This window comes from Gorilla gorilla, chromosome 10, assembly GCF_029281585.2.
Source record: "Gorilla gorilla gorilla isolate KB3781 chromosome 10, NHGRI_mGorGor1-v2.1_pri, whole genome shotgun sequence".
In the NCBI taxonomy this organism is placed as follows: Eukaryota; Metazoa; Chordata; class Mammalia; order Primates; family Hominidae; genus Gorilla; species Gorilla gorilla.
The window spans coordinates 19,358,842-19,383,188 of NC_073234.2; the positions used below are offsets into that span (position 1 = coordinate 19,358,842).

The 24,347-nt window shown below is 47.2% G+C and overlaps 1 protein-coding gene across 2 annotated transcripts in view; it reads right to left on the bottom strand.

The window, feature by feature from the left end:
* The window catches only part of CRACR2A (calcium release activated channel regulator 2A), a 139,087-nt gene extending 115,150 nt beyond the window's left edge, over positions 1-23,937 (bottom strand). Inside the window, exons 1-2 of one of the 2 annotated variants that reach the window (XM_055357819.2) lie at positions 23,258-23,937; positions 3,467-3,735 (exon numbers count right to left, since the gene is read on the bottom strand). The gene's annotated coding sequence lies outside the window, so the exon portion shown is untranslated. The remainder of the gene's footprint in view (positions 1-3,466; positions 3,736-23,257) is intronic. The other variant, XM_004052521.5, reaches the window with a different exon arrangement.
* Between the last annotated feature and the right edge of the window lie 410 nt (positions 23,938-24,347).

The following is a 24,347-nucleotide window of genomic DNA, read 5'->3' on the forward strand; positions in this document are numbered from 1 at the left end:
CAGGCAGGTCATGAGGTCAAGAGATCAAGACCATCCTGGCCAATATGGTGAAACCCCATCTGTACTAAAAATACAAAAATTAGCTGGATGTGGTGGTGCGCACCTGTAGTCGCAGCTACTTTGGAGGCTGAGGCAGGAGAATCACCTGAACCCGGGAGGCAGAGGTTGCAGTGAGCCGAGATTGCATCACTGCATTCCAGCCTGGGTGACAGAGCAAGACTCTGTCTCAAGAAAAAAAAAAGACTTTGGGAGCAGCATGATAGATTGGCTAAAATGTCAGGTTCTAGTGACAGAAAAACTTGGGTTCTGATCCTAGTTCTTCTGTGTACGAGTTATGAGTCTTGGTGAAGCCACTTCACTCTGCTACTGTTTCCTTGTCTGGAAAAGGTAGCTAGTGCTACCACTGCCTTGGAGGGTCTGCTGAGAGAATCCATGTAATGGAGCAACACTTCTGACTGTCTTGTATTTCGTTTTTATTGCTGGTCTCCATGCAGTTACTCAGATAGTTCACAAAAGCAAGAAGAGAGCAGAGTTCTTTCCCTTCCACTTTTCAGCTCCTGAGATGAAAGCCTGGACATGGCAAGGCAGGGGCTTCAATCTCAAGCATACAGAAGATTAACAGAAATGGGCCGAGTGGTCAGGGGCCGATAAAGAAGAATCGCTTTCATATTAAGTCTGCCCTCCTCCCTCTGCTGGAAAAAGACAGCCTCCTTGGTTTTCAGTTTCCCCCTTGAAGAGACATGAGTACATGAGTGATTTCCCTTCCTCCTTAATACTCTATGAGAGAAACAGCACAATGTTGCTAGATGGCAGTCAACGCTCAGGCTGAACGCAAGAGGGTCAGCAAGAGGTGGTGGGGAAGATGCAAGAGGGGGGCAGGGAGGTCTCTTTAAAAGGACAGCTGCTACCCAACCCAACCAGTTGTCCACATACTAGAACCGAGTGTTTCCAGTTCTGTTGATTATTCAAAGATTTTTCAGAATTTTTAAATGTTACACACTTTCAGGGTCAACATGAAATGGCAGGTTTATTCCGTGCAGTGTTTCTTGTAATATTAACAGCAAATGACTAAAAACAACCTGTGTTCATCAGTAGGGGATTGCTAAATTATGGTAAATCCATACAATGGGATACTACACCCCTGTAAAAAAACAATGAGGAAGCTCTCCACATACTGAGAGGGAAAGATCACCAAGATAAATTGAGTGAAAAAGGCAAGGTTAAAAATAGTGTGTAGAGTCTGCTATAATTATGTAAGAAGTAGAGGGATGAGGCAGATATATATTTGTACTGACTTTTATCTGCAAAAAGAAATCCTGGAAGGTTGTATAGGAAACTAAAAAAAGTGGTTACAAGGGAGGGGCAGGGCAGGACTGGCCAATGGAGGCAGGGATAAGATTTCGCCGAATACCTTTCTATAGTGCTTTAATTTTTGAACCACACAAATATATTGCTTATTTGAAAAATAATACAAAAACACTGTGTACACCAGCTACTGGGAAGAAAACACATCTACAGGCTACGAACAGCCTGCAGGCTTCTGGGTTGCACCTTCACATTAAGGGCTCCAAAACTGGAGAGGCAGAAAAGTTGGCAGCATTGGGTCCAAGCTTTACTAGGTGTGGAGACAAGTAGGTTGTTCAGTATCTGGTGTCTGGAACTCTCTCTGGATTGCCTGGCAATGAGCTAGTTGGGCCCAGCAGCCTCCGCCACCTCCAGGGGGAAAGTGATGCACTCCCAGCCTCTCTGGAAGAGACTGCTCCAAAAGTCAACTTCCCAGGAAACTGAGGAGCTCCAGGGTCACCAGGTGCTGGGCAGACAGAATTTCCTGCCATTCCTCGATAGTTAAGGCTGCCTGGAACCCCAGTGGTGTGTTCCCCCCATCAAGGCTCTGTCCCACTTGTCCCATACAAAGGAGAGCGATAGGTGAGTGCAGTTCCTCCTCTGGAGCACAGCATCCAATGTGTCCATCTGGGCCCCAGCTCAGCACACCTCTCTAGTGAATGCTGAGAACAGAGGACATGCTCCCCTGCTGACACTGCTGCCAGTCACTTTCAGGCAGCACCATGGAACACCATTCATATTCACCCCGGCCCTTTGTATGTCCGTAGTCTTGTCACTGTGAATGAGCTCACTTAGTGTGGCAGCTTGAACTGTGATCTCCACATTGAAGTCCTAACCCCTAGTACCTCAGAAGGTGACCTTCTTTGGAAACGGGGTTGCTGAAGATGTAATGAGTTAAGATGAGGTCATACTGGAGTAGGGCGGTTCCTAATATGGCTGGTGTCCTTATAAAAATGGGAAAATTTGGAAACACACACACACAGGGAGAATGCCATGTGATGATAAAGGCAGGGATTGGAGTGACGCAGCTGCAAGCCAAGAAAGACCACAGTCGGCCAGCAAATCGTCAGAAGCCAGGGCGAGGCAAGGAGGGGCCTCCTATACACCACAGAGGGGTCAGGCCCTGCGGATACCTTGGTTGCAGACCTCTCGCCTCTAGAACTGGGAGACCTGACATTTCTGTTAATCACCCAGTTGGTGGCACTTTGTTAAGGCAGCCCTAGAAAACTCATACACTCAGCAACCTCAGGCCAACTCGGGTGGCAAAAGTTCGCCACTGCTCCTTCTCGGCAGGTGCCCAACAGATACTGGTGACAACACTGCTCCTATGAATGAAGATTCCAGGACCTGGCCTGGTCAAGTTTATTGTGTCGGAATGCATCAAATACTCAACCAATAAACAATGGCTGAGTACCCGACCTTGTGAAGAATGCAAAAGAAATAAAATATTCCATTACTACCCTCAAGGAGTTGACAATCTGATTGAAGATTCAAGAAAGACACGTGTAATAATGGCCAAATTAGTATTATTATCTTCCCCAAGCCCTCACCCATGACCAGCAGATGCCACAGAAGCCACTCTTAACTAAATTGCACTGTGCTCCCAGCTGGATTCAACCTTCTACTGCACCTCATTTCGCTGCTCCCTGCATGTGTCTGGAAGAACTGCTTTTCCAGCTCTCTGGGACATTCTTTAGGATGTCAGGCTATTAGACAATTTCTAGAAGCGGTCGCCACTGCTCCTGGCATGGAGCCCACACTTCTTGCCCACTGTGGACACCCACTCCTGGCCAGAATTGTCTGCCACCCCTGGTGAAGCCGCTCCCATCAGTTTCTTATGAGCGCTTTTGTCCCAGTCAGAGAAGCAGACCCTGAGGGATGTTGAGCCTATTCTGCAGCTCTCAATGAACCTGACAAGCAAAAAACATGAGATCCAGGTGGTTTGAGAGTCCACTTTGCTAGGCTGACAGTTTTCAAGCCAGGGACAGGCTACAGAAAATCAGAGACCCTCGGGAGAAATGCTGTTTTCTTATCCTCATTCAGAACATTTGTTTGTTTGGCCCAGCCTTCTCGCAGACGGCTGCTCCCAGTACCCCCTGAATCCAGGAACTCTGATTCTTACCATCAGCAAGACTCCTGCGCAGCCACACACCTGGCAGGAGAGGAGGCAGCACACCTGTGTTGAATTCTCCTGGCACTCCTGCTGAATCCCAGCGCTCTGGATCCGGCTCCTGCAGGGTTTTTCTTGTGCTAAGTGCCCAGTGGAGGCTCTGGCTGGGCTCATGGAGGAAGAGTGGCAAGTTGCTGCTGCCCCACCCTTGACAAACAGCCCAATGGCCCCAGGTGGCTCCGTGCCAGCCTCCTGAAGGGCAGCTGTGGTCAGGGCATGACCTGTGGGTAGAACAGAGAGAGGAAAGGGTTCTTCACTTTGACTTCAAGCAATTCATTTTAGATTATCTGGGTTGGGCTTTGAGGCACACTGTGGCTTGCTGAAGCAGCATCCATTTATCCTTTCCTCCTTTCTAGCAGAACTCCATTTCTGTTCACTCAGGACAGTGACCTCCTCCCCAGCTCAGAGGCCTCATCCAGCCAAAACAATGCAAGCTTCTTGCCAGTGGGTAGGTTGGGGTGGATTCTACTCCATCTCTGGTTGTTAAGACATGAGAGGAGCCCTGCTAGGGGTGCTCAGAGAAGTGTTTTCCTGGCTCTTTTCCTCTGCTGGATGCTGTGCCATCTAATGTGTTGACTACAACTTCTGCAGCCACTTTGTGACCATGAGGAGGAAGCCTGAGGCAGAACAGAAGGACTGAATCTGGGCCCTTGATGACATCGTTGACCACTGGATCAGACAACACCAATGTCACCCTTCCTCCAGACTTCTTATTACACATGCAATAAATATCCTTGTTTAAATCCATCGAGTTGTGGGTTTTTGCTACTCATAGCTAAGATTATCTGAGGTGATGTGCACTGAGATGTTCCTGACACCACAAGACCACATTCTAGAATCCAATCCCACTATCCTAACCACAACATTCCCACACTTTCAGGACACACACACACACACACACACTTTTCTCTCCACCTTTTCTTGGTATTCAGTCCTTTTCCTAGACTGGACACATTTTGCCTTTTTTTTTTTTTTTTTTGAGACGGAGTCTCGCTCTGTCGCCCAGGCTGGAGTGCAGCGGCATGATCTCGGCTCACTGCAAGCTCCGCCTCTCAGGTTCACGCCATTCTCCTGCCTCAGCCTCCCGAGTAGCTGGGACTACAGGTGCCTGCCACCACACCCAGCTAATTTTTTTTTTTTTTAATATTTTTAGTAGAGACGGGGTTTCACCATGTTAGCCAGGATGGTCTCTATCTCCTGACCTCGTGATCTGCCTGCCTCGGCCTCCCAAAGTGCTGGGATTACAGGTATGAGCCACCCCACCTGGCCTGTATTTTCAATAAATTCTGCAACATATGCCAATTCCATCATTTAATTAAGAAACATTTTTTACCCCCACTGATGTACCAGACACTTTGCTGGGCTCCCGGGACTCAAAACTGAAGTCAGGGACTAAACCCTGAAAATAGCATGGAAGTTCCTCAAAAAACTAAAAATAGAACCAGCATATGATCCAACAATCCCACTTCTAGGTATATGTCCGAAGGAAACACGATCAGTAGCTCAAAGTCATCTCCGCACTCCCGTGTTCACAGCAGCAGTATTCACAATCACCAAGACATGGAAACAACCTAAGTGTCCATCAACAGATGAATGGATAAAGAAACTGTGGGGTGTGTGTATGTGTGTGTGTGTGTGCGCACTTATACATAATAGAATATAATTTATCCATAAAAAGAAGAAAACCCTACCATTTGCGACAGCAGGGGTGAACCTCGAACCTTGAGGGCATTATGCTAAGTGAGGTAAGCCAGACAGAGAAAGGCAAATTTACGATGTCACTTATATGAGGAATCTAAAACAACTGAACTCAGAGAAACAGAGAGTAGAATGGTGGTTGCAAAGGGCTGTAGGTGGTGAGAGAGGGGAAATGTTTGTCCAAGGGTACAAAATTGCAGTTATAATGTGGATAAGCGGGTAAGTTCTAGAGATCTAATGTACAGCATGATGACTTAATACTGTATTGTATACTTGAAATTTGCTAAGAGGGTAGATTTTAAATGCTCCTACCACATACACAAAAATGGTAACTAGGTGGGGTGACGAATGTATTAACTAACTTTATAAAAAAAAATTTTCTCTTTGAATTCTATGTTAACCAACTTGATTGGGGTATCATTTCATAATACACACATATATCAAATCATCAGGTTGTACATCTTAAATTTATAGACTTTTATCTTTCAGTTACACCTCAATAAAGCTGGAAGAAAATGAAGCCCTGCGGAGACAGAACAAGTGAGCCCAACTCCTGGAAAAGAGGTGAGTGCAGGGAGGCAAATGCTAGGACAGGGTGCACGCATGCCTGTGTGGGCACAAAGAAGGGTGCAGGGAGACCTGGCGCTGGGAGAGTGTTAGCAAAATGCTCCTCAGAAAAGAAATGAATTCTTGAAGGGAGACAAGAAAACTGCAAGCAATAGAGGCAGGCAGACATTCACAACTGAGTAAGTAAATAATAATAAAATAACAACCAACAATGGTGGCAACTAACAGTTCCTGACACAATGACCCAGGCAGTGTTTGAAAGTTTTCTGGACTACTAACCCATTTAATCCTCCTCCAAAGCCTGTAAGGTAGTTCAAGGATTAGCCCCATTTTATGGATCAGTAAACTGAGGCATGGAGAGGTTAAGTGATACAGGAAGTGGGTAGCAGAGGCAGGACTTGGACCCAGGCCGTGGAGCTCCGAGGCTCACATGCTTTATAGGCTACACTGGTGGTTCTCACAGTGGCCGCCAGGAGAGAAGCCCCCGCAGCCCCTGGAAACTTGTTACTGATTCAGATCTTGGGCCTCATCTCAGACCCACAGAGTTAGAACCTCCGCAGGTGAGGCCCAGCATGCCACGTTTTCACAGCAGGCCTTCCTTGTGATTCTGATGTTTGAGAACCCTGCTTGACACTATAAGCCTGTACTGAGAAGGGATGGCATGCTCAGAGGACCATGAATGCTGCAAAGAGAAGCAAAAGCCAGAGGGAAAGACAAGTAAGCTGTGAAGAAGCCCATCAGGAGGGTGGGCTTTACTGTATGGGCATGAGGGAGAAAGGTGTGGGGTGAGGCAGGGAGGTGGCTTGATTGGGCTTTGTTCTCTGTGACAAGATCTCTGGCATGAGTGCTAGTAATAGACTAGATGGGGAAGAAGATGGAAGGAGGGGGGCCAGGTAAGAGGCTGATGCTATGACCCCAACAAGTACAGCAGGGTCTGCACTAAGGCGGTGGCAGTGCAGAGAGAGGAGGGATAGGGACAGATTCAAGAGACAGAGTGTGATGACAGCTGAACATGGGTACTGAGCTGGTAGAGGTATCTAGGATGACTCCATGACATCTAGCTTCAGAGGTTAGGTAGATGGGTGACATTATTTAGCCAGATTGGAAATTCTACAGGAAGGACAAGTTTGGCAAGGAAGATAATTAGTTCCACTTGGAAATGTTAAGCTTGAGGCTTCCATGGGACATTGGGGTGGAGGCATTTAGGATGCAGTGAGAGAAAGATCTGGTGCGCAGGAGTGGGGACAGGGCTAGACATGTAGGTGTGGGATTCGCCAGTTGAAATATATGAGGGTTGAAGCCGCAGACATAATGAAGGCTGCTCACAGACTGTGCAGAGGGAGCAGAAAAAAACTGAGGGCTGGAATCATGCAGGACACTAACATTTAAGGGACATTCAGAACACGTCAGCCAAGGAGGCTCAGAAGCAGTGCTTAGAGAGGAAGCAAAGGAAATAATGTTGTCTCAAAACCCAAGGATGAGAAAAGATGGAGAACGTTTAACGAACTAGAGGCTGACAGCAGGTTCAAATGTTGTAGACATGTCAGACATTCCAGAGAAGAAACCCTGGACTTATCAATGAGGAGGCCACGGGTGAACTCAGTAATAGCAGTCCCAGTGGAGGGATGGAAGCAGAAGCCAGATTCATTCACAGATACATTCTCCAATAAGCAACAGCTACCATGTGCCAGGCTTTGTGCTTTGTGCTGGGATAGGGTGATGAACTCAGCCCTTACCAAGTAGTGGACAGGGGAGAAAGTGGACAGAAATTACAACGATTACAGGATCACAACTGGGATAAGTGCTCTGATGAAGACATGAAGACACACAAAGGGCTTGCTATAGGGAGCCCAAATTAACAAGACCAACACAGAAGATGAGAGAAAGGAAATTACATTTCTGTTGGGTCCACGGGGTGAATAGGAGCAACCCAAGGAAAGGTGGGTGGGAAGCCTGTTAAGGAGGGAGGACAGTGGGCATAAATACCCTCAGGTAGAACACGCTTTTTGTGTGTTCAAGAAATGGAAGGAAACCAGGGTGGCTAGAACAATCCTAATGTGGAAGAGAGTGGTAGGAGATGAGGCTGAAGAGTAGGACTTGATGCGCAGGTTAGAGATTTGGGACTTTATCCCAACAAGCTAGAGGAAATCACTAAAGTTGAAATCTAAAAGGTTGGGAGAGACATGATCTGATTTGCATTTTTAAAAAGATGACTTTGGCCGCTTGTGGGGAATGAAATTGGAAGAGGAGGGATATGGAGTGGATACATGGAGGCTGGTTGGGGGAATCACTACAGCCCAGGCAAGAGATGGCAACATCTTGGACCAGGGCGATGGCAGCAGAAGTAGGCGCAGGTAAAGAGATTCTAGAGCTATTTAGAGGTGGAATCAAGAGGACTGTGTGGCCAATGGGATGTAGTAAGTGGGGGGAAGGAGCAGTTGAGGCCAGCATGGACTCTGTGGTCCCATCTACATCTATTCTTGGATACTCCCACAAGGCCACTGGGATGGAAGAACACATATCCTTTGAATTCCAAGGCATCAAGTCCTACTTGCTTTTGTAGGGCTCAGATCAGAACTAAAGGACAAGTCCTACCAAGCCTTCCTCTCCTAAAGGAGCCTCTTATCGATAAAATGATGTCTTCTAAATAGGCCTCCTGAAAATCTCCTCACCTTGTTTGGTGACACTCCTTCTGGTGTCATGTCCTGTGGGGTGGGGTGCCAGGCTGGCCAAGCCCCATGGCGAGTGACTTCTCATCACAACACCCTATGCACTCTTCAGGGAATTCATAAAGTGCATTCAGTACATGTGGGCAATTCTAGGCTCCTAATGCCAATCTCCATCTGATCAGTTTTCCCTCTCCTAATTTTATCAATTTTCCAACAACATGCTAGATTTCTATTTTCATCATTATGGCAGGCTAAGTACCTAGATGGACCTTACCACTAGAAACTACTAAAAAGTCTTATATAAATTTTTTTTTAATTTCCAAAAGCACTGATGGACTGACAAGAAAGGAAGGAATTCACGGGCCAAGCGCTTCTTTAGATAATATATATCCAGATACTGACCATAAAAATGACTGTAACGTATTCAAAGAAATTAAAGCCAAGCTTGAAGATTATGTGCAGGAGACAAAAAGTCATGAGGAATAACCAAGAAGTTTTGAAGAATGAACCGAAGAGAATGTTTAGAAATAAAAAAGTAAATAATTGAAATTTCAAACTGTGGATAGACTTAAGAGCAGATTAGATACAGTTTGAGAAACAGACAGTAAACTGGAAGCCGGTTCAATGATAAATTAACCAAAATGCAGCACAAAAAGACAAAGACACTGAAAATATGAAAGAGAACTTAAGAGACATGAAAAAGAGTCTAACATACTTCTGTTTGGAGTTTCAGAAGGAGAAGGAAAAGAATATTTAAACAGGTAATGACTAAGAATTTTCTAAAGTGATGAAAGATACCAAGACACATATTCAAGAATCCCAAGAAGAATAAATAAAAAGAAATCCATAAGCAGACACATGTCAGTGAGGCTTTAGACCACCAAAGACAAAAAGAGTGTCTTAAAAGCAGCACAGAGAAAAGAGAAATTACCTTCAAGGGATTAACAGGTTATTTCTCATCAGTGATGAACAAGACAGAAGGCAGTGGTAAAATACCTTCAACATGCTAAAATCAGGTCACTGTCTTCTGAGAATTCTATACTTAAAAAGATATCCTTTAAGAACAAGAGAAATAAAGACATTATCTGACAGAAAAAAAAAAAACCTGGGAGTCGGCCACATGGAGACTGTCACTGAAAATGAAAATTTTAAAAGATAGACATCAAACAGAAAAAGACAGAATCTAGGTGAAAGATCTGAGATTAAGGAAGAGATAAAAAATAAAGAAGCTGAAAATGGATTTTCTCAGTGTGTTGTTGAAAAAGTTACAGATTGGTAGTCAGACATGCTTATACTGGTATCTTGCTGCCATCTCTTGCTATCTGAGAAACTTCAATCAAATTACTTAATCTCTGAGTCTTGATTTCTTCATCTTAAAAATTCATCTAACAGTGTCACTTATACGAGCATTTTTTTGAGGAATAAATGAGCAAATACCTACGAATGCTCCCAGCATAGCTTCTGTATCTGGAAGGTGTAAAGTAAATGTTAATTTATTATCCCTTTTAAAATTAATGAATACATTTTAAAAATAAGACATTGCTAACAACAACGAATGACTCCCTTTGCTTCAGTTCTAAGATAAAATTCTGGCACTGTTGCAAATTGTACAAATATGAACTCGTGTTCAGCAGTTATTTTCATCTTTCCAGTATCAAGCCTAAGATCTTTTGAACAAAATATTTATGATCTCTTTATTTAAGAAATACTGGCTGGGCACGGTGGCTCATGCCTGTAATCCCAGCACTTTGGGAGGCCGAGGCGGGTGGATCATGAAGTCAGGAGATTGAGACCAGCCTGGTCAACATGGTGAAACCCCGTTTCTACTAAAAATACAAAAATCAGCCGGACATGGTGGTGCGTACCTGTAATCCCAGCTACTCAGGAGGCTGAGGCAGGAGAATCGCTTGAACCAGGGAGTTGGAGGTTGCAGTGAGCCGAGATCACGCTATAGCACTCCAGCCTGGTGACAGAGCGACTCCGTCTCAAAAAAAAAAAAAAAATTATTGCATGCATACACACAAGCCCCAGGGATATACCCCAGATTCTAGATGAACTCACAATTTTAAAATAATTTGTGGTCACAGTGTTATGAGGTTATAAAATAGATGCTGGTCCATCCGTACTGCAAAACGACATATCCTGCTCATCCTCTTTCCTCACATCCTTGCCCAGGGCTCTCCTTTCAACTAGGAGATCCCTGGAGATCAAAAATGATCCCTCTGCAGCTTCTGCTACCCCAACCCCCATGCTGGAGAGCCCCCCAGCTTCTTCCATGACCCGACTCTCAGTTTGATTAGGGAATGAAAAAGGAGAGGAAAGCCAAAGTTAATAAAAGGTAGCTAAGAAAAGTTAGCTTATTCTTCTTTAGGGTCTCTGCCCAATTTTTATTTGGCAACACTTCCGGGGAAACAGATAAAGTCAGAGTGAATCTTTCCTTGATGGTGTCAAGGAAACAAAAAGCACTGGTCCTGAAGTTCTAAGTTCTACCTCCTGGGGTGGCGTCCTTACTCGGCATTTGCAACTTACATGTCCTTGGGCAAGCCACTTAACCCCTCTTATTTTATTTATGAGGCAATAATTATATCATATTTGTAGAGCATTTTACAATGTATTAAGTGCCTCCACAGTCATAATTTTATTTAATATGCTTGGCCAAGTGTATAATACTCAGTACTAATACCTTACTGCATTGCTGTACACATTTGAAAGCAGAGTCTGCGGGTTGCTGTGTGAATTGCAAACACCTTCATCAACAGAGAGATCATCTCCGTGTACATAATTTAACCCATTATGGTTATTGAGTGGCCTGGATTTGAATTCTGGTTTTACACTTACTAGCCATGTGACCTCGAGCAAGTTGCTTAGCTACTTTATAAGCCTCAGTTTCCTCACCTTTAAGTTAAGGAAAATAATACTTGTACCAGCTTGTAGTGCAGAGCTTTGCGTATGGTGGGCTCTCAGTGAGAGGTGACTTGAATTTACACCAAGTTGAGTTGACAGCTGTCTGACCACACATATGTACTCAAGAACACCCAACCTCCTTCTTCCTTTCTTCTCCATGGTTGCCTCCACCCTCTACATCCCTAGGCAAATATTTGCAAAGGGAGGGCAGAAGCTCCAGATAGCAGGACACACCCAGAATGACTTTCTTAAAAGTAACAAAGCCTCATTTTTCCATTTTCCACTTTCTGTAGGCTTTAGTTCCCACTCCATTTCAGGGGGGTCTCCATGCTATTTTGGTTGGAAACATAGCCCAGACTTCTGAGGGTCCCAGTCAGCCTGGACCCCTTCCTACTTCCTCCTGAGGGTCTTGATGTGACAGGCTGGAGAGCTCTGGGCTATGGGGCACCGGCTGAGCCTCAATCACCTAACTGAATTGTGCAGTTCACCTGTTTGATAAAAAACACTGATGACTGAGCCAATGCTAAATGGATCTATTATAATGATATAAGAAGCAAAGGTTAATTTCAGCCAAACTGATGAATGAATGGAAAATACTTTGCTGCACAAAAATAAGCAACCCCCATTTAAAAGGCTTTCTGTTCATAAACGACTTTCATATTTTCACTGTTTAATTCCATCCTTATAAATTCCCTAAGGAACATGAAGGGCAGCTCTTTTATAGATGAGGCAACTGAGGCCCACAGAGAGCAAGTGGTGAAGCTGAACATAAAACACGCTCTTCCTCCCTCACACCCAATGCTGCTGCCTAGCACGGCTTCCCCACCTGAGCTTTCTGACTTTCCTGTCTGCCCGCTTCCAGCTTCTGTGGACCAGTTCCTAAAGGAGCAGCATTAGGAGTCACATCACGTCGGCATTTGCATTCAGAATGGGACAGGGCAGGAGGATAGGAGACATGGCTTAGTCACTCAACTTACATCTTAGTCCACAAAAAGAAAACACATCCTCAAGAGCTCCAATTAGGCCCAATCAGCCTGGAGTTCACAGGCTAACTGCCTGCAGCAATGAAGTGGGCACATGTGTCCTGTCAGTGAGGGCAAGAGAGTCACCCGTGACTGTCACTCTGCTAGTTAACATTTCTCTCCAAAGCACCTCTGAGACAGCCCAGCCATTTCACAGGTTGCAGACAGAGGCTGTGTGGCTGCTGGGGTTGAACGCACATGTGAGGTTAGGACAGGGAGGGCTGGACTAACCACCATTACCCAGGCCTAGGACATGGGCAAATCGTGAATAGCTGCCTTTGGCTCTATAACCAGGACTGAAAAGAAATCAGGCAGCAGGCATGAAAGAATTCAATAGTGGGCCTGTTGGTAAAAGACTTACCCTCTGGGCATCGCTCATTTGGTTTTGGTTGGCTTTTCCTGGTGGATAACTGTATAAGGAGAGGGTGAGTCTCTGAGGGTGGTCCCATCTTCTTCCACTCTATAGCTCTCTGGCACCTTCTACAGGGTTCCGAATACCATATCCATCCTAATGGGACATAGTCCACATCATACATGCCCAAATCCGTGCTGATTCTAGAGACCTTCCAGAGCACATGCAGAGGCGGGGCCGGCTGTGCTAGGTTCTATTTGACAACATCCCCGTCTAGACGAAGGAGGAAGGATCAAAAAGTCCAGAATTGAATCCTGGCTCCCTGCTGGGAGAAATCTCACTTCCTTCTAGATTATAAACTAGTCAGTGAAGGCCAGCAGGAGGAGAGTGTGACCCTTACAAATATTGGTAGGCACATTCTACAGCCTGGCCAGAACGTCACTGGTTTAATTTCCATAAGAATGACCCTCAGACACTGTCTATAAGATGGACAGAAGGACACTCATGGAACAGTCCTCCCAGGACCTCCTGTCACCACTTACCTGCTGAATTCTACCATCTTTGAAGACAAAGCTCAGTTCCCACCTACTTGGCTAAGCCCTCTCCAAGGCCCAGTTTCTTTCCAGAGCACATTCATTCTGTCCCATCTCCTTGGCAAAAGTTATACATGCTATCTGGGGAGGTCAGCTCTCTCTGCGCTTGTGTCTGGTCAAAAGAAATACTGTGTCCCTTTTTCTTTTTCCTAGTACAAAGCACTTCATACAGTAGGTGTTCAACAAGTACATATTAATTCATTTTGTTTTTTGTTTTATTGGCACTAAATCACTACAATGTAACCCCTAAAGTGTCAGAAAATTCAGATGTGGTGTGTGTTACAATCTAACTGCTATTGAGTACAAATTAGAACTTTTCATTCTATTTCAAACTTCTGTAAATAGGGTTTGTACATTTTTAAAAAATACGTTTAGTTTGCGATGTGTGACTACGTAATGGAAGCCGAGTAACTTTTCTTTCTTCATTGACACTCATTTTACCTGGCAGTTCCTTTTTGTGTCTCTGGTTCTGCTTCAAGCTGCAGTTCAATGTACTAAAATTGCATTCCTTAAAAAGAAGTACTATATCCGACTTTTAAACTGGCCTTTTCCATCCCTGTATCTCTGGATGGCCTGTGCCTGGGGCAGCTCACCTGGTATGGCGTCGGCGGCTTCTGGCTCCCATTTTACAGGCGTGTGGAGAGAGCTCTGTTATGAAGCAGACCCTGCAACCCAAGGGGTCGGCCCTTTGTAGGAAGCCAGTCAGGCACAGGGGGATCAACAGCCTGGGGGAGGTGCCCATGGTGCAGGTGTCTATACCGGGACTAGGTGTCTGGTGTGAACCCACACAAGTTGTTGAACCTGTCTGAGCCTCAGTTTCCTCAACTGTAAAAAGGACATGGTAAGACCTATATCAGAAAATGCCTGGCACATGGCAGGCATTTGACAAATTATCTTATTATGAAGCATGCGGCCCACGCAGAAGTTTGTTGAATGCTTTGCTGTTTCCCCAGCTGACTTCATTCCCAGAGTTAAGCCACATCAGAACCCTGTGTCCCAGAGAAAGTTCAACCCAAAAATCTGAGTTCTGAGACACACAGTAGGGGCTTGCAGTCCATGGGGAGGGTAATGACAAGCAATAGGAAATGTGCCGGAGGACACATCGCAGAAGATGTGTCAGATGCCAGAAAGAATGCTCGCTGGGGAAATAGCAAATACACTCTGTAGTATTTGTGGCCAGGACAACCACAGCCTAGGAACAAACTGTGTCCTGAGTAAATGCAGAATCAAGCTGTGGTGAGATACCAAGAGGGGACAGGAAAGCAAAACAGATCATGACCAAGAACAGGAGCTGAGATGGTGACCAAACCCCCGCTAGCCAGAGAACGTGCACCAATTCTCCGCCTTGGGAGGAATCCACGGTCAAAGCTAAACTCACACTTTCATAGTATGTGTGTAATTAGTTGAAAAGCTTAATTTAACAGTTTGGTAAATTCCATTAGCAGTTTATCTGTGGTATGTAATGAAGCTATTTTTAAGTGAATCCTTTTTGGCTAAAGGCCCCAGTGAAGAATCCTAATGGAACATGGTTCACATAACACAAACCCAGATCCGTGCAGACGCTAGAAACCTTCTCGAGTAGACACTAATGTGCCCAGACAGGGAAGCTGTGCTTGACTCTGTACAATGACACCACTGTCTAGATGAAGCAGGAAGAATCAGAGAGTCCAGAATCGAGTCCCAGCTCTGAAATTACACTGCCTCGGGTATGTTACTTACATCTGTGGTGCTCACTTTCCTCATCTGGAAAGGGTGGGTGATCATACTACCTTACAGGACCCTGGGGGGAAATATACAAGGTTCTGTACAAAGTACGTAGCCCACAGGAGGGCAGTCTCACAGAAGCGCTTTTGATTGAAGCAGATAATTTTTTTTTAAACCCAAACAAACAGAAAGGAATAAGAGAGAAACGGCAGCAGAAAGATTACCCAAGTCGACAGGACATCTGATGGTGAGGCCATTGTGCAGAGAGCGAACTGAGACGGTATCACTGTATGACTTCCTGGAGCCACAGTTAAAACCAAACCTTCTCCAACCCCATCAGTTTGAGAAGAGGAAACAATTTGCAATGTGAATATACTTACTGCCACTGCGCAGTATACTTAAAATGGTTAAAATGATACATTTTATGTTATGTATATTTTATCACAATGAAACAGTGAAGATCCAAAAACAAACAAACAAAAAACCCTAAACCTCAACTCTCTGCCCACTGAAGACAGTACAATAAAAATAACATAAAGAAGAGTTGGATGGCCTTCCCTCTGTGGGATTCCATAGGGAAGGCTGTGTCCACGCACCCAGATGCCACACCAAAGGCCCTGTGAGTCAAGATCTCCATCCTGTGGATGATCTGTATCCGGGGTGTCTATTCAATCCAAACTCCCAGAAGACCCGAAAACCAAAAAGCTACCGCAGGCCATGGCACCACTGAAAGATCTAGAGGTTCTTCTGCTGAACAATGTGTTATTCCTGATGGTATCTCCCCAATGGCAATTTCTGACCATGATTCAGATGACACTACCCACAGAAATGAACTTCCAAGAACTCCTCCTCCCTCACTCCCACCGTGTCCTCCTCTGGGGATGGTGGCGCTGCTGCTGTCTTGCTCACAAAACCTGCCTTGGGAAGAAAGCCCCTAAAATTTCAGCCCTGCTCAGGTTAAGAGATAGTAGCTTTGGGCCAGGTGCGGTGGCTCACACCTGTAATCTCAGCACTTTGGGAGGCCAAGGCAGGCAGATCATTTGAGGTCTGGAGTTTGAGACCATCCTGGCCAAGATGGAGAAACCCCGTCTCTACTAAAAATACAAAAATTAGCCAGGCATGGTGGTGCATGCCTGTAATCCCAGCTACTTGGGAGGCTGAGGCAGGAGAATCGCTTGAACCCAGGAGGTGTAGGTAGGTTGCAGTGAGCCAAGATCATGCCATTGCACTCCAGCCTGGGCAACAAGAACAAAACTTCGTCTCAAAAAATAACATAAAATAAAAAAAATAAAATAAAATAAAATAAAATAAAATAAAATAAAATAAAATAAAATAAAATAGAATAAAATAAAGAAAAGAGAAGAGAAAAGAAAAAAGAAATAGTATCTTTGACAAACCATCTCCTTCCCTACAGAAAAACAAAACCTGGCTGAAGGCAGGAGGTGTCTCTCTGGCCAGTGTCTCTCATCTCCCTCCCGCTGACCTCCCTGACCCCATTCATGTCTTCAGAAGGGCATGGCCCTGTCGAGGGGGTGAAGGGCTGTTCCTGTGCCTCAGGGGCCTGTGCTGTAAATGCTTCCCAGCCTGGGCTGTACTTCTAGGTGCAGCTCAAGTCCTACCTCCTCTCTAAAGCCATAAGAAATATACTTTACTTACTTGCCTATAAACATTAACATCATTGGTTATTTTTCATATCATCTCCTGCTATGAACTAAATTATGCCCCCCCGACAATTCATATGTTGAAGCCCTAACTCTCAATGTGATGGTATTTGGAGGTGAGGACTTTAGGAGGTGATTAGGTTTAGATGAGGTCATGAGGGTGGGGCCCTCATGATGGGATTAGTGCCCATCATGAAGAGATACCAGAGAGCTCTCTCTCTCTCTCTCCCCCCATCTCTCTCTCCTCCCTCTTCCCCACCTTTCCTCCACCCTCCCTCTCCCTTCTTCCTCTCCCATTCTCTCCCTCTCTGTGCCATGTGAGGACACAAAAAGAAAGTGGCTTTCTGCAAGCCAAGGAGAGAACCTTCACCCACCAAACTGGCACCATGATGTTAGACTTCCAGCCTCCAGAACTGTGAGAAAATAAATTTCGGCTGTCTGTGATATTTTGTTCTGTCTGCCAGAACAAAGACATCCCCTCAAAGGGAGTATGCATGCCTGCTACAGGGACCACCCCTCTCTTCTTAGACCAGACCCCCTGCAGGACCCTTTGCTGGCACAGCAGGGACTTAGCATGCATGGAAGCTAATTAGGTGAGAGACTCTGCTTCTGCCTCCTGGAGAATTTCAATCCAAGACAAGCACAACAAGTTGTGAAGGACCAACAAGGGGAGGAGTACACCCTTAGCATGGAACTCAACCACAAGCTCTCAAAACAGGTAATGTCACCATGACCCATGGGAGCACATGTGCGTGGACCACGTGCTTCCTCACATCCCTTAATTCACCTGACATGGATCAACAGGTAGCTCCTGTATTCTCACTTGAATGAAGAGAAGAGAAACTCAGGTTTAGAGGCTAATCCCAAAGACATGTGACTGGTTAGAGTAGAACCCAGACTCTGCACTAAGCATTCAGAGGCGGCAGGCTGTGGAACGCTTGAGGACTTGGCCCTAGAGCCAGACTGCCTGGGTTCAAATCCCAGCTCGGCCTCTTATCAGCTGTGTGACCCTGGAAAAGCTACTCAGCCTCTTGAAACAGATGAGGAAGATGGCTTCCTCATCTGTAAAATGGGGAGAATGATGATAACAGTGCCTATTTCATAAAACTGTTACAAAGATGAGTTCATTTATGCCAAACTCTCAGCCATGCCCAGTGTATTTCTGTGCATCAACCTTGAGGTGAAGTGGATAGAGAGTCCCTGGAATTCCATCTTTGGTCAAGATGGGGCTGCAGGAAGCTGGCCTCCCTCCTGCATCAGCACCAATCCAACCCTCTATCCCAGTGGGTGAAGGTATGTGGTTATGTGCAGTGGACAATGTGGCAAAGCTGCATCCATTTACCAAGAGAACTCTGATGGACTACAAATCCTGGAGCTCAATGCTGAGCAATCTCTAAAGTAAACAAAGTGAAAATAAACCAATCGCCCAGGTAATAGAAGATTTTCCTCTTGTCTGCACTGGTAATTGGGTCATTGTAGCCAACCTCCCACGTCCCCTGGTGCTGCTGTGAGTTAAAAAGAGAGTAAAGGAAGCTGTCTGGCCAGAAACACGAGTGCAGGTTCCGGGAGGAGGGCAGCCACACCCGCTGGTTCCAGCTTGTCCTGGTGCACCTGTAGCACGTGTGCTACGTCTCACCCTTCTCACCTTTCCTCTAACTAAGCCCAGAAGGGCACAGAGTTCCACAGGCTCAGGGGTACACTACGAGCACAGGGCTGGGTGTTAAGCCTATCCAACCTCACTGCTGGAACTTGCTTGGGTAAAACACGGTTTCCACTTTCCCACAAGTTCTCAGGCCCAGCCTCACATTCTTCCACCCCCAGGCAGAGCAGCTCTATTGTGTGAATAAGGGATCTTCAGCACAGATGGGGTGGGGACAGAGGCCCTTGGAATCTGAACCACAGGGGAAGCTTGCCTGCTCCTACCTCCCTGCATCTTCTAGAAACACCTGGAGCATCACCCAGAGTCAGACTCCACCCACCATAGAGCCTGCTGCCCCATAAATGCCTCCCTTGGCCAGCCCCATCCAGGATGTGTCAACGAACAGACAAGGGAAGAAAGTGTCCCGCTGGCATTCTGAGAAAGCCAGGGCTGGGAGCCAAAACACACCGAAAAGGGGGATGCTCTGTCTCCTGAAGAATCTGTCACAAAAGAAAATTCTATAGCCCTCAAGCTGGAAGAGGCCCTGGAGATAACTTTGTCATCACAGGGTGGCACCCTCTAGTTGCCCCAGGCAGATGAGGTCCTAGAGGAACCCGTCCCTAACATTGAACTTCAAGAGGTCCTTCCTGTATCTAACTCAGCCTTCAGAGAAAGGGCAGAGCAGTTACAAGGCAAGGATGACTGAGAACTCCAACATCTGAGGCCAAGACTCAGCACTGTGTACAAGGTGTGGAGCCTGTAGAGGACAAACCTGACTGAGGGTTGTCCTCCCCCTCACCTCAGCCTGACTGCAAATTTGTTTATGTCATCCGGATGACATCATGCTAACTTGACCAGTTGGAGCAGCTGTGACGGAAAACAGACCCCAAAGGTCCCTCTCCTGAGTCCTGTGAGGGGAAGGGGGTGTCTTTGTGTGGATGCTGTTGGTGAGTAGAAAGCCAATGGAGCATAACGCTTACAGTGCAGGCTCTGAAATAGCCAAGCTGCCTGAGTTCAAATCCTGCCTCTACTGTGTATCGGCTGTGTGACCGTAGACATGATACTGTGCCTCTCTCTTCCTCAGTTAACTTTTCTATAAAATGGGCATGATGGCAGTGCCTAGCCAATTGGGTTGTAGTGAGGCTTCCATAAGGGAATACATGGACAGCCCTTGGGCCATGCCTGGCACTTTCTTTGCATTGCTGTTGTGAAGGTGACCAGTTTGCCTGGAACATCCTGGCTATGCTTGTGGTCCCAGCATTGCTATGAATATTCCCCCTTTCACTCCCGGCAGTGCCCGAGGTTGGATGATGTATTATAAGAGTGACTCCCTTTGGCTGCTTCATGTCCACCTGGTTATCTCCCTGCTTCATGCTGCCTCTGAGTACTAGGGAGCCAGGTTCCCAAAATATAGGTCCCCAAAGTAGGTTCTGCCCATGCCACTGAGGTGTCTGCTCCACAAACTCAGCTCTTCCTCTTGTCCTTCTCCTCTGCACTTTGTCTCTTCTCCTTCCTTGATCTTTACAGCCATCCTCTCCTTTCCTGCTTCCCTGTCCGTGCCTTAGGATTCTGCTGGTGCACACAGGTACCGTCTGGCTTTATTGGGACCTCTCCCTGACCCTGTACTTGGACGGAACCCTTTATGGCTCTAACTAAACTGTGCCTTATCAAATTTCTCTCAGAGGAAAGGAAGCAATTTGAAGAGGCAAAGAAATGACCAATAGATGGATGAGTGGAACAATGTGCTGGTTTTTGTTGTTCTTGTTGTTGCTGTTTCTTTGTGTGTGTGTGTGTGTGTTGTGTTGGTAGGAACAAAACGTGTACCAGTTTGAAATGGTCCATTGAATGCTAGACCTGTCTATAAAACTGTCCCCAGGGCTATTTTTTTTATTTTTTATTTTTATTTTTTGAGACAGAGTATCGCTCTTGTCACTCAGGCTGGAGTGCAATGGTGCAATCTCAGCTCACTGCAACCACCGCCTCCCGGGTTCAACCAATTCTCCTGCTTGGCCTCCTGAATAGCTGGGATTACAGGTGCCTGCCACCATGCCCAGCTAATTTCTGTATTTTTAGTAGAAATGAGGTTTTGCCATGTTGGCCAGGCTGGTCTCGAACTTCTGACCTCAGGTGATCCACCCGCCTCAGCTTCCAAAGTGCTGGGATTACAGGTGTGAGCCACCACGCCTGGCCCCCAGGGCTATTTTATAGGAAACCCTGGAGGCTCCTCTGCAAGACAGCGGCCTCCGTGTGTGTCAGTGCAGAAAGCAAAACCTCTGGAGCCCAAGGGCCTGGACCCATTTCTGCCACTCACTAACAGCTGACAAAGGACCATGATTTCGCAAAGACTCAGTTTCTCCATCCGTAAAATAGGGCAGACTTGTCTCTAGAACACCGTGATTCTATGACATTGTAAGAGGCCCTGGACCTGCTCTTAAGATCCTGAATTCTGCAATATTCTGCAATATTTGGCAATTACATCTTTTAGCTCTTCTCTAGGGGAAACATACGAGGGAAACAGGGCCTTGGAAAATATAAAATCTGAACTAATTCTCACCTAAGGTATCATGGCAAGTGCCTGAGTCCTCTGTGCATTGCAACAGAATAGACACTATTTTGTGTGGAAGAAAAGCAAGAGAGAGATGTGAACTCAGTGGGTGATTAGCCAGTCCCTGAGGAATCCCTCACTAGCTCTCCCCCAGCCTAGCTTCTCTCAGCTGCATTGCCAGTACCCAGGCAGCCTGCAGATTCAACCCTCCCTCCCCACAACAGGTTCAGCAAACCATTGCAACAAGGAGCCCCAAGGCAGAATGGATGGCTACTGCGGCCACTGCCCCAGTGCTGGGGCCTGCCTTCTGCAGGCTCACCACAGGCTGACGCATCTCCAATCACCCCCCACACCTGGGGTTCCATCTCTGTCAGTGGCATCACCAGCCACTCTAACTCTGGAACCCAAATCGCCATCATCTGGGTCTCTTCTGCTCTGGTCCCTGACATTTATTCAGTTACCAGATTGCATCTACTCCATTGTTCTCTGGGTTAAAATCCCCATCCCACCACTTATTTTCTGTATGACCTTGGATAAACCACCTAACCTCTCTCTCAGTTTCCTCCTCTACAATATGGAACAATCATAGCAATCTCCTCATGAGGTTGTCAGGAGGATTAAATGAGATTAAACATGAAAATCTCCTACCACAGGCCCTGGCACATAGCAGATGACTTTTCCCCCACCCCCAAGCCTTTTAGCCCCTTCCTGTCCATTCCCACCAGCCCTGTTCAACCCCTCATGGTGACTGCAATGGGCTTCTTCCCAGGTTCTCTTCCCACAGCTTCCTCCACTGCAGTACATCCCATACCCAGCTGCAGATGACATGTTCTTCTGAACCCAGCTCCAGGAACAACACTTCCCTTCTTAGAAACCATCAAAATATCCCTAGGCTTAATAATGAAGTTTCTAGACTCGTAACACTCCAAGCCTCTGCCATCTCTCCCAGGCAGCACTCCTCACCAGATTGTCCACTACATTATTCCTTGCTCCTCAGGTACATCCCACCTTCACGGCTTTGCTCAGCCATCCTTCCCCAAGATGCCCAGACCCAGCCTCCTATTCAAGGCCTGGCCTCAGTGCCACATCCAGGATGCCCTCTGCGAGTCACTCCTTCCAGAAGTAACCTCCCTCCTCCAAACTCCCTCTACACACTTTATAGTATAGAACCGAGAGGTGACAGGACCTCGGAAGCCATACCTGAAGCCTCTCACTTATCACTTAAAAACTGTGCATAAAGTAGCTCTTATGGGCAAATACTAAACCATGAGGTTGTGCATATTCATTTCACCTGAAAAGGGGCATGAACTCCGGACCCTTCAACAAAAATGCTGATTCCATGTGGAGCAAACTGCTCTGATTTCATATCCCTATGCCCACATCCTGGATAAAAAGACTCTTCGGTACATGCTGCTTTCTTCCAGAGACAAGGAACCCATCACCTCATGAGTTAGGTTCTTCCTCCTGACCCTCTGACCACCCTGGGGACTCCCACGGATTGGCCCTTTCTGTCCTCTTGAGTCACACAGAACGAATTCCTTTGAGACTCCTGGTGTCCTCCACAGAGCCAAACAGGGCAGGTTCCTAAGCACGCCGTGTAAACAGATAAATGAATTCAGAGGGCTTTCCCACGTGGCAGGGTACATTCGCTGCATCCCGTGCATGCATGGGTGCACAGACACACACTCGCACACACACGGACACACACACACACGGACACACACACACACACGGACACACACACAGACACACACACACACGGACACACACACACACGGACAGAGTCAGCACAAGGCCTCTGAGCCACACAGCCAGGCCAGCACACGCTGGGGCCAGGGCGGAAGCCAAGCTCCAGCAGCCGCCCACTTCCTGACCTCCTTCCTTTGCTCTGGGAGGTTCTCTCTTTGTGTCTTTCTGACTGTCTGTCTCGGTTCTTTGTGTCTAGGCATGGCAACAGTTGTGGATGCTGCCTGCGTGGCCAGGGCTCCTAGTAGCACTGACCTGCAAGGTAGGAGTTTTGGTTCTTAGACTTGAGACCTTGGGCAAGTCACTTTACCATTCTGAGCCTCAGTTTCCTCATCTGTGAAATGAAGAGGCTGGATGAGGCTGGAGGGTTCCTAAGGTCCTTTCCTGACCAAAACCCTAGTGCTTCTCGGCTCTCCTCCAGTCCTGTTACCGAGTGACAGGGAGGGGAGCAAGGGCCAGGCCAGGCCTGGGGGTGGCAGGGGAGCCAGCTGTTCCCACCCAAGGGCACACAGCCTCCATCCAGACCCTCTGCGAATTCCATGTGCTGCAGACACGCGCTCACACTTCGCAGCCGGAGCAGCAGGCAGGAAGCGCCGCCCCCCGGCTGCCCCGGGCGCCCACCCTCAACCTTCCTCCACATTACCTTGGGCGTGTAGGCTTCCCGTGGACCTGCCCGCGCCGCCCGCTCGGCTCTCAGCTGTCAAGCAGCCGCCTGCTCCGCCCGACTCTTTCCGCTCCGAGCCGCGCAGGCTGGACCAGCCCCTCAGCGGAGCTGAACGGGAAGCGGCGCCCCCTGGGCGCCCTCCGGGACGTGCGCGCGCCAAGCGGTGGGGTCCGGGCCTGCAGGCGCGACCTGAGACTGCCAGGGAGGCTGGGTGGCGAGGGCGGGGCGGCTGCCGACTTAGCCTGCCTGACTGGTCGGGCTTCCTGAGTCCCTCTGCTCCCTAGGCCCCCTAGGCCCCTTGCCCCGATTCAGGTTCCCAAGGTGGGGCATCAGTCCGGCCCTTGCTGGCTCACTGGAGAGTTGGTGTCTGGGAGTGCACCCCCGAAAACCCGGCAACAGCCCGGCGTCACTCCAGCTGTTATCTCTGGGAACAGAAACTAAAGGGGATCCTTATTCTTTATACTTTTCTGACTCTTCTATATATTCTACTGTGGGCATGAATCGTTAAAAACAAAACGAAACACCAAAAACCCAATACGTATTTGTTAATAAAGCACTGAGTAAATCTTCAAAGGCCTCCCAAAGTGTTCAGGCTGTAGGATAACCCCTCAGCCTAGCGCACAAGGCAAGGCCCACCCTGCCCTCTCTGGCCACAACCTAATTTTCCAGCCTCACCCTCTCTCCCTCACACACACACAACACTTTCGCTCTGGACACACTAGCTGTTGCCAAACACCAGCTGTTCTTCATGGCTGCTGGGAGTTCTTCTTTTTGCCTGGAACACCCTCCCCTTTCATCTCTGCCTGTTGAAATCCTACTCATCCATCCAGCCCCTCTGAAATGTCACCTTTTTGGAGAACCCTTCCCCAGACACTGCCCCTGCAGAGTGCCCCAGTTCTTTCCTGGCAAGCCCATCTTTCTGGTACTGGTTTATGTAGTAGCATCCCCCTCACACGCACTAAGCCCTATTCCAAGGTGGAGAGAAACAAATTAGCACTTACTGAGCAGCTGTTATAAATTACTCTGTGGAGTCCTTTCTTCTTGCAGCCCAGCCAGCCACTAGCCCACA